This window comes from Mirounga angustirostris, unplaced genomic scaffold, assembly GCF_029215605.1.
Source record: "Mirounga angustirostris isolate CCGP_5_RB_7025 unplaced genomic scaffold, mMirAng1.0.hap1 SCAF_14, whole genome shotgun sequence".
Taxonomy (NCBI): Eukaryota; Metazoa; Chordata; class Mammalia; order Carnivora; family Phocidae; genus Mirounga; species Mirounga angustirostris.
This window is the reverse complement of record NW_026991722.1, coordinates 42,631,505-42,640,758: the sequence shown is the minus strand read 5'-3', so window position 1 is coordinate 42,640,758 and position 9,254 is coordinate 42,631,505.

Below are 9,254 nucleotides of genomic sequence, written 5' to 3'. Positions count from 1 at the left end.
CACACACGTATATTCGTGCGTGTGTGTGTGTGTGTGTGTGTCTATAATATGAGGGAAATACTGTCAATGAAATCACAGTGATTGAAGTATTGTGTGTGAGCAGAGGAATTAAAGACTAATCCTTTCTGAGGTCCAGGTTCAGAAGGGAGCTGGCATTTGTGCTCTGCTTTGAAGAGGACATACGATCATGAAAGCCAGGAAAAAGGGAGGAAGGAATCCCAGGAAAGGAAACGAAGGCAGAAGCATGAATGTAAGGAAGGAGATGGTGTGAGAAACGTCAAGTAATTCCAGTTTCCTGGAAAAGTCAAGTTCTTATAAAGATGCAGTAATAAACACAGGTTGGAAGAGATAGAGGGCTAGAAAGTGATTATAAAGCTTTTGGAATTAACCATGTAGGTATGGGGAATTAATGAAAGGGTTATAGACAGAGGAGGGATGTGGTCATTTCTGTGGCTACGGAAAGCTGGCAAAGAGAAGACTTAAGGAGCAGCACAGAGGCTGTTGCAATGGTTTAGTCAAAGAAGGAGGTGAAAAGAAAACAGAAGTATGAGCCCCCCCAGGGCAAAGGAAAGGATATAACACCAAGAGCATTTTATGACGTATGAAATGTGGGCATTGGAGCAACGGGGTCCCCTGAAAGCAAAATATGCAAGAGAGTATGAATATGTATAATATATAAAATATATAAATATGAAGAATATGTAAACATGTACTGCTGATGGGAAATATAATAAAAATGCTTTTTCTTATTAACCCTTAAGGCTCTCCTGATTGATAGAATAACAGTGATATTGATAATAGTATTCAGTAGCTGGTGTTTATCCTTCAGCCTCACACCAAGCCTGATAAATGGATAATATTATTGAGACTTTATAGATGACACAGCAGGTACAGATAGGTTAAGTGTGTTAGCTAATAGAGAAATTTAGGTAGCCTGGAAGTTACAAAAAGGCATCAAGTTCAGATGTTTTCATTCCAAGTTCAATCTTCTGCACATCCTATCAGCATCACCTCATATGTGCATTATTGCATTCAACATAGCCAAGTAGATACACGATCAGTATGAAATGTTCTTAATCTTTGCGGGGGAGGGGGAGTTCTTACTATGTAAATGCTACGAGGCAATTTTCCTGCTCTGCCAGGAGTAGAAAAAATAAAAGCCAACAAATAGACAAGACAAAAACATAAAATGTTAAAATACTGGAGGTAAAATTTGTAAGATTAAAGAAAGTTAGAATAAGCTCCATTGGTCTGTTCATTAACATTGCAAGTACTTTTTGGATCTTGGAAAGAGGGATATAGTCTGTTATTCCCTTGAACTTGACACCTAACAATACCTTATATTTCGATAGTTATTATAATATAAAAATATTTCCACATTTCACTGTAAATTGTGTTTGTTGATTTTATCATGTTTTAAAATATCCTTGTTATCCTCAAAACAACCAATTTTAGTAGTTAGGACTTTTTTTTTTTTTTTTAATGTGCATGTTGATAGGTAAGGAAATTGAGAATCTTCCTCATAGCTATTAAACGAAAATAACTAGAATTGAACCTTAATCTTCTGATTCAATGTCCAAGATTCTTTCCCTGATCCCACATGACCTAAGACAAGTAGGGTAAAATAACTGAAGACAAGCAGTTTCTATTAGGAGGAAAGAAATTTAGAGTTAATTTTTTAAAATGCCTTTCCATCTCTGAAAGGTTTTAGAGAGGAAGCCACAAGCTGGGAATGCTTCATTTATCTTATCTCTCTGACAAGGAATAAGATGTATTTTGGAATTCCCTGGAGTCCGTGAAGTGTACTAGGCACGAACAGAGCTTCCTGTAATTAAAGCCTACATTAGATTTGTATGGAAGTGGCAAACTCACTTCTGGAAGCATATAGCCAGATGCAAGCCTTAATTTCATAAAAGAGAAACCAGAAATCAATCAAAAATGAGATTTGTTAGGATTAAGATGTTAAATAAAGCCATGTTCGGGGCAGAGTTGACAAAATGTTTCTCTCTGAGGTGGTTTGAGGTGAGGAGCTTCCACAGTCATACTGAGGATTTTATTTTAGAAGTGGGTGAAAAAGAAGAGAGATCATTTGTTGGTCTGAGGTGTAAGTCTGCAGAACTTTTCAAAAGATTTGGTGAGCAGATGCTTTTAAAAGCTCTTACCAACTCAGCCTTCACTACTAGTAATTTCAAACAAAGCAGGAGGTCGGAGCATTAATGCTATTTTCCTTCCTTTGTCTGTCCTCCCCTTGGTTAACCACTGATAAGGAACAGCCTGCAGCAGACTTGAGAAGCCCCCATGGTGAAAACACATCAAAGTCAGCTTTTAAACTGGGGGCTTGTTGTCAGCTTGCACTAATTTTTGCAGTTCCTCCCCAACTTTACCTCTTTCTAACCACATTAACATAGAAACGATACCCATGACCTTTCTCCGAAGATACGCAGTTTTGTTGGGGTTGGTATCATGAATTGGTCATTTCTTATCCATGCTGAATTCTACGTATGTTTCCATGAATAATGAGACAAGATGGTATATGAGGAATTCGTGATGGCTTTTGCTAGAGATGTTACATCCTACTATAAAGATGCTTCTTAGATCGGGATTCTCAGAAGCAGATCCTGAGATGAGGAATCATGTGCTAGAGATTCATTGAGGAAGTGACTCTTTCCTGGAGTTACTGTTAGGGAGGGGCTGAAGCTGGATAAGGAAAAGACACAAGCCAGCAGAGTGCAAATGTTTAGCAAATTCTTCCAGAGGGTGGCCACAGTGCCATCCTCCCCAGGGAAATCTGGCTTTTCCATTAATCCTCAGAGATCCCTACCTTGAAGTCAGGGAGGTAGGCCTTCTACTCCCTCACCTCCTGCTCACTGGTTAAGTAAGGTTGCCCCATTGGGATTGCCAACTCTGGGAAGTGCCAGATCCAGTAGCCTGAGGACAGTCCTAGCAGTAGGGTCTTATAGGCAAGCTGGAGCAAATATCTTCCAAAGCAAGGGGAGGTAATCATAGAAACAGTGAAAGAGGTCCAAGGGGAACTTGGCAGACCACTGACGATGGACACACCGGATAGTTCAAAAGAAATTGGCTAGAGTTGCACCGGAGATTTTCATTTTCCCCCATCCTACAAAAATTTTTAAGGTTAATTATGAAACGAGCGATAATGAATAGCCCTGGAGTAGGAACAGGTCGTGACTGGAGAGGTTTGAAGGACTAGGAAAGACAGGGAGAGGAGGCAGGATTCACTTCCAGGGCTCAGACAAAGTGGCAGCAAGGTTTGCTGCTACAGTGAATGTGGTAAACAGCATCCTTTGGGAGAAGTTAATTCTACTTCTAAAGTGGCTCATTGGAAATACCTATTACTATTTTTACCTAAACTCTCCTGACAGGCAAAAAGAGAAAAAATCCAATGACAATGGCAATTTCAGCTCTTTTAGGAGCAAGCATTGGTTTATTTTTTTTTCTCCCTGGCATTTTAAAGATGTGTAGGCTTTCTTAATCCGGTGTCCTGCATTTTTCTCTATGTTCTGCTTTGCCAACCCCAAATTAGAGATATTACTAACTAAGGTTACGAGTGCAGTATATTACTAACTCTATGTATAGAGAGGATGCATACTAACAGCTTTCTATCTCCAGTGAACATCTTTCCTTGAACTTCTACCCTGATCCTCTGTGCTGGTCTGTATCAGAACAGGGCTGAGGACAGGGTTTGTAAACACCTGTTAAAGAATGGGCAGAACAGAGACTTTGCAAATAAGATCATCTCCAAAATAATCATCATTGGATGTGCAACTACATAATAATAACATTGCCAAAATTGTCAATTTCCTAAATAAAGACTAAAAACATGCATTTTGAAATCTGGAAAACAGCCTATTAAAGATGGATGGTATCCAGGCTGAGAGTGTTTTAGCTGCTTCTTTCTGTCTACTATAACCAGGGAATACTCTGTGTGCATGCATGTGTGTGTGTGTGAGATATTGTCCATCAACTCCCTGCCTCAACCCTGAGATCCATTCTCCACCCCGTTCCATTGGAGTGCATCAGAGGCTTCTGCCCTTTGGCTTTGGTTTAATTGGCCCATGAGAGGCTGTGGGAGGAGACAGCCAGAGGGGAGGGGAGTGAGATTGGAGTGCTCCTTCCCAAACTCTCTCCATCTGTAGGGCTCTGTAGGGCAGCTATAGCTTTCTCTTTGGGATTTGGTAGTTGCTCCTTCCCCCTGAACTTTTAGACTGAGGGCTGCTAATGTGTTCTTCTTATTGTTAGCTGTTTTCCCCACTGTTTCACGGTATTCCAATGCTGTCTGCCCTGAGGGGGCCAAAGGTGGGGGAGGGAAGATTTACACATCTTTTGTTGGTTTCCCTGAATCTTGCTCATACCTCTCCCTGTGAGTAGTTCCTTTACTAAACTCTCACCAACCTCTCCATTTGAGCACAGCTTCTGGAAATTGAAAAAACGGCAGAATTGCTCTACCCTGGAAGATGCGTCTGTTCATAATCTATGGTTCTCACATAGTTCCCTTATCCCTTAATAAGAACGAGACTATTCGTTAGCGCAGAGCTGCCCTCTGACCCAGGCAGGAGGGGCCCTTGTTTCAGGCCCTGTGCTTTTAAAGCGTCACTTAAACATTCACACACAAAAAGAATTCATTAAAAAAAGACCTGAGTGCCTCTGCTACTTGAAATCCAATTCTCAGCACCGGCATGGCACTACCTAGAAGGCTAAGCATCTGCTCTGGTGACAACAATGTCAAGCCCCGAGGAAATATCGCTCCAGATTTTTGCTGTAGCCCTGAGACAAAAAAACACGGTTGTCCAAACCTTTGAACGTTTAGAGGTTGCTTCTGCTAACGTGAAAGACAGACGCTGCATTAGTACAAGAAAAGGCTGAGTGGTGGAAGCATACAGGTATGTGGAAAGGAAAACTAACTCATCGAATCCTTTTTCTCAAGTATGAATGCAGCAATTTCTCACATAATGAAGTTTCATTTCCTAGTAGTGCAGAGTGCCCGCTTTCTTTTTTCTCTTCCTATTCTAATGTGTAATTCTGGAGTCCATTATAAATTAGCATGACGGAGTCCCGACAGTTGCACAAAATGGCAAGAGAGAGGGTCGTGATCCTAAATAATTCCTATTTCTTTTACATTTGCATACACGTAAATCTAGACTTAACATGCTTAAAGCCACTGGCAAGTAAATAGACATTGAAAACTGGAGTTGCAAATAATCATATATTTATAAAAATATGTTGTACAATCAAATAAAATGTTGAAAATAAATAATGCAGCTTTACTTAAATACTCTTCTTTAAAAATTGATGTTTATTTATTACAATTATGTTTCTTTTTGATTTTAATATATAATTTTAAGTATTTTGGAAGGAAAAGATATTGAAAAGGATGTTATTTCAATTTTAACATTTACTTTATATTTTGATGAAGAATATATTTAAGTGTGCAAACTTTAATAAAAATCACATTTTAATTTTTAATTCTTCAGATCAAGGATTGACAAACTTTTTCTGTAGAGGACCAGTTGTTAAATATTTTAGGGTTTGCACGTCATCTAGTCTTTGTTACAACTACTCAGTCCGCTGTATCACAAAAGCAGGCAGAAGCGTTGTGTAAATGAACGGGCAAGGCTGTGTTCCAGTAAATCTTTATTTACAAAAACATACAGCCAGCCCACAAGCTTGAGTTTGCCAACCATTGCTTTAGTCCATTTTGATAGTAGGGTAAAAATGATGTGAAAAATCATGTTATCATAATATATTAGTAATTTTTGCTTTAATTTTATTAAATCGGTGTAAATGACTTATCAGTTAGGTCTTACTATCTTTACTCCTAACAGTGTGATCCATCAGCAAAACATACAGAGAAGTTAATAGTAATTAATTTTGGTCTTCTAATACTTTGGCTACTTTTAGCCATAAAAAAACACAGTTATACACGAATATTAACAATTGTGGTGTTTAAAAGTATATTTACCAACACTGCCTTAAAGAGGATACTTGACTTAATAGTTCATTAGCTTTATTTATATCTTACAAATACTTAGACATATGGTATGTGAAATTTCAACTGCACTCTTGCCCCAGGTGCCAACCAATTTTAAGGTTGTGCCTGGTTAGCTGTTTTCCTCTCTAGGTGCAGCCTTCTTAAGAGATGAAGTTGCCACTGCTTCGGAAATTGCAAACTGACAAGGTTCAGGTTATGTTTAGCTCACTCATCTTGGATCTGCACGGTGTTTACAAAATGTAAAATTAGTTGCAACTTGATTTCAGGTAAAAATCTAGATGTCTGGCTTCTATTTAAAAATCTTGCAAAACCGGATCTCCTTTGGAGGCCTCAGTGGGCACCTTTTGACAGGGCATTTCCTCTCCAGTTTGCCAAAGTCCCCATCATGAGCGATGGGTTCCCCCACCCACCCAGCCCATATCGCCATTCAGATCACTGGCCTGCCTTCTGGAGCACTTGTTTTTTTGAAACTATTCCAGAGCACTGGTCCTTTTCTACTTTTATATCCTCATTGCAGTAATTGCCTCTACCCAAAACAAAGCACACAAATAAAACCAATTAAGTAAACAACAATGCAATCTTTTTTCATCCCAAGCACCCCCAGTCTCTTGGTTGTGCCTTAGGACACGTTGCTGGTGGTATCACTCCCATTGCTTCCCACTCCTTAACTCTAATGAATAGAAAGAAGGAGAGATCAACAGTTTGCACCAATCTCTCGCATTTTCCAAAACAATACTGCAACTTAATCATCACAGAACACGGATCAGTAACAACTATAGAGTAAGTAGTCTAGCTTCTGACGGTATAACTGGTAAAATGACATTACCTGGGCGCCTGGGTGGCTCAGTCAGTAAAGCGTCTGCCTTCGGCTCAGGTCATGATCTCAGGGTCCTGGGATCAAGCCCCATGTCTGGCTCCCTGCTCAGCGGGGAGCCTGCTTCTCCCTCTCCCTCTGCCTCTGTGCTCTCTCTCTCTCTCTCAAATAAATAAATAAAATCTTTAAAAAAATGACATTACCTAATGCCCACGTCAATTATTAATATAAGAAGAAACCACCCTTTCCGCTAAAAAAAAATACTAAGGAGAAAAAAGGGACTTTGACTAAGAATTTAATGGCTAAGCAATGGACTCCTTTTTTTTTTTTTCCCCCAGCAAGTCTCACAGAAGAATGATTTGGAATTTGGAATGAAAAAAAGATAAAAATTAACCACTACTCTGCATAGCATTACAATGTCATCCTATAGTGACCCAACCGAGAGCAATGCTTTGAAAATTAAGTTAGGAAAATGTCTTTGCTACTTAATGGTTTAGTCTGTGTGTGTGTGTGTGTGTGTGTATGTTCCGGTCCCAGGGTTTATCTGCTACATTGACTTTCAACATTTGACCAAAACTTAAATTAAGAAGTACATTTTATGTTGTGACTATATATAAACACACACACAATTATATAATTTTGGAAGAACATTTCATAAAACAATACCTCCTGTTACCCTGTTTGTGATACACACTGACATTTTCTCTTTTCTCAGGCTCATCTGAAAAAAAATGCTAATAGCAATCCTCTAAACCAAGCCTTCTCAGTGGGAGTGATATTGTCCCCAGGGAGGTAACAATGGGTTCTTGGGGGCAAGGGAAACCTAGGCAGCATGTGGGTTGGGGCCCTCCCAGGGTCACAGTACATAAATGAGTATACAGTCTGTCTGTGGTATTAACATTTCATGTTAGGAAAAAAAGGAAAGTTTCCTTCGGGGCAGTTGAAAACAAGGTTGGGAAACACTGCAAAACTGACCTGCAATTTGAAAAACTACTTTTTTAAAAATGCAGAATAAAGCAACTGTACCTGAAAGTCACATTGTTCTAGAGAGGGCAGAGTGGACTAAATGTGTAGAATCCGCAAGCACATGGAACATTCATTCAAGACCCGGAAGCCCCAAATCTGAGTCCCTCTCTTTCTAGGGAATTTTGTCAGCGGACTTTCTGAAACTACCACCTCTCCCCCTCTTGTTAGCCCAGATTAAGCAAATTCCCTCCCCTTTCCAGCAAGAAGTCGGGATCCTAGTTCCATTTTGACTGAGGGAAGGGAAGAAAGGAGATTATTGTAACAGAATTTGAGCTTAAAACTTGAAATTGGGCTGATCTTAGGAACTGAAAGAGATCCTAAAACTACAGGAATCCCCCAAGATACCATTTAAGACAAAGAAAAGGAAGCTGATGCAGAATGTTTGTAAGACAGCAAGTAGGGGGAAATGAACTTCTTTGCCTTTATATCACAATGAGGTAAAGATTACTTAATAAACTGATAACATTTGTCAAGGTTTGGGGCTTTGCTTATTTGTTTGTTTTCCCTGCTTTTTTCTTCCTATTACCCATTCTTCTCTTTTGGTCCCTGTGTTTCTACTTCGGGACCTTTCCACTGGTGAGCTCCATGGTACTGAAAGACAATGAGTATCATAGTCTCAATATTCATAGTCTCAATATTAGAAAAAAGGAAAAACTTTAAACAAGATTTCTTTCTACCCAAATCTAATATCCAAAAACACGTGGAAATGGGGTATCATGTCCGTCAAGCAAATTTGGATATACTTAAAATTCACTGCAAGAAATGACACCCAGTTTTGCAGCAAGATCGGGAAATAACTACGCTTTGTGGTGCCAGTGGGCACCACCCTCTGCTCGTAGAAATCAGTAATTGAGATGACAGACAAATAGAAGCTGAGCAATAGAGGAAAAGGTAATGTGGGCACCAGTTTCTCTTACCCATATGTTGATTAAGCGCTTCAAAGCTCTAGGCACCGAATGGAAATGTTTGTTAGCATTTTAGTCAATGCAATCTCTGTTAGAGGTATGGATGTGGTTTGTACGCCCAAGCTGAACTGGGAGGCAAGGAAAATGCAGTCAAATAGTATCTTGCACCTGCTGTGTTCAGTGGATGGCAGAAATGCTGAGGCACAGAGATGGCCAAGAAGCCAAATCACATGACTGCAGGTGGGGTGGGAGCGGGGAGATGAAGCATAAGCCTGCTTTTACCGGGAAAATGTATGTTTTCAAAGGGTAGGAAATACCTTGTGTTCTTTTTCTCAGAATATATAGGGAGAATATATATTCACATTAAAGACTTCTGTGAATAGACCATTTCCTGTAAAATGCCTTTCTCTGACTCTTGTTTCAGCTTTTAGTGCTTCATGGCCCCAGACTGACATTTTGAAGTATTCAAGTTGATTTACGCTTTTCTAAAACTAATATT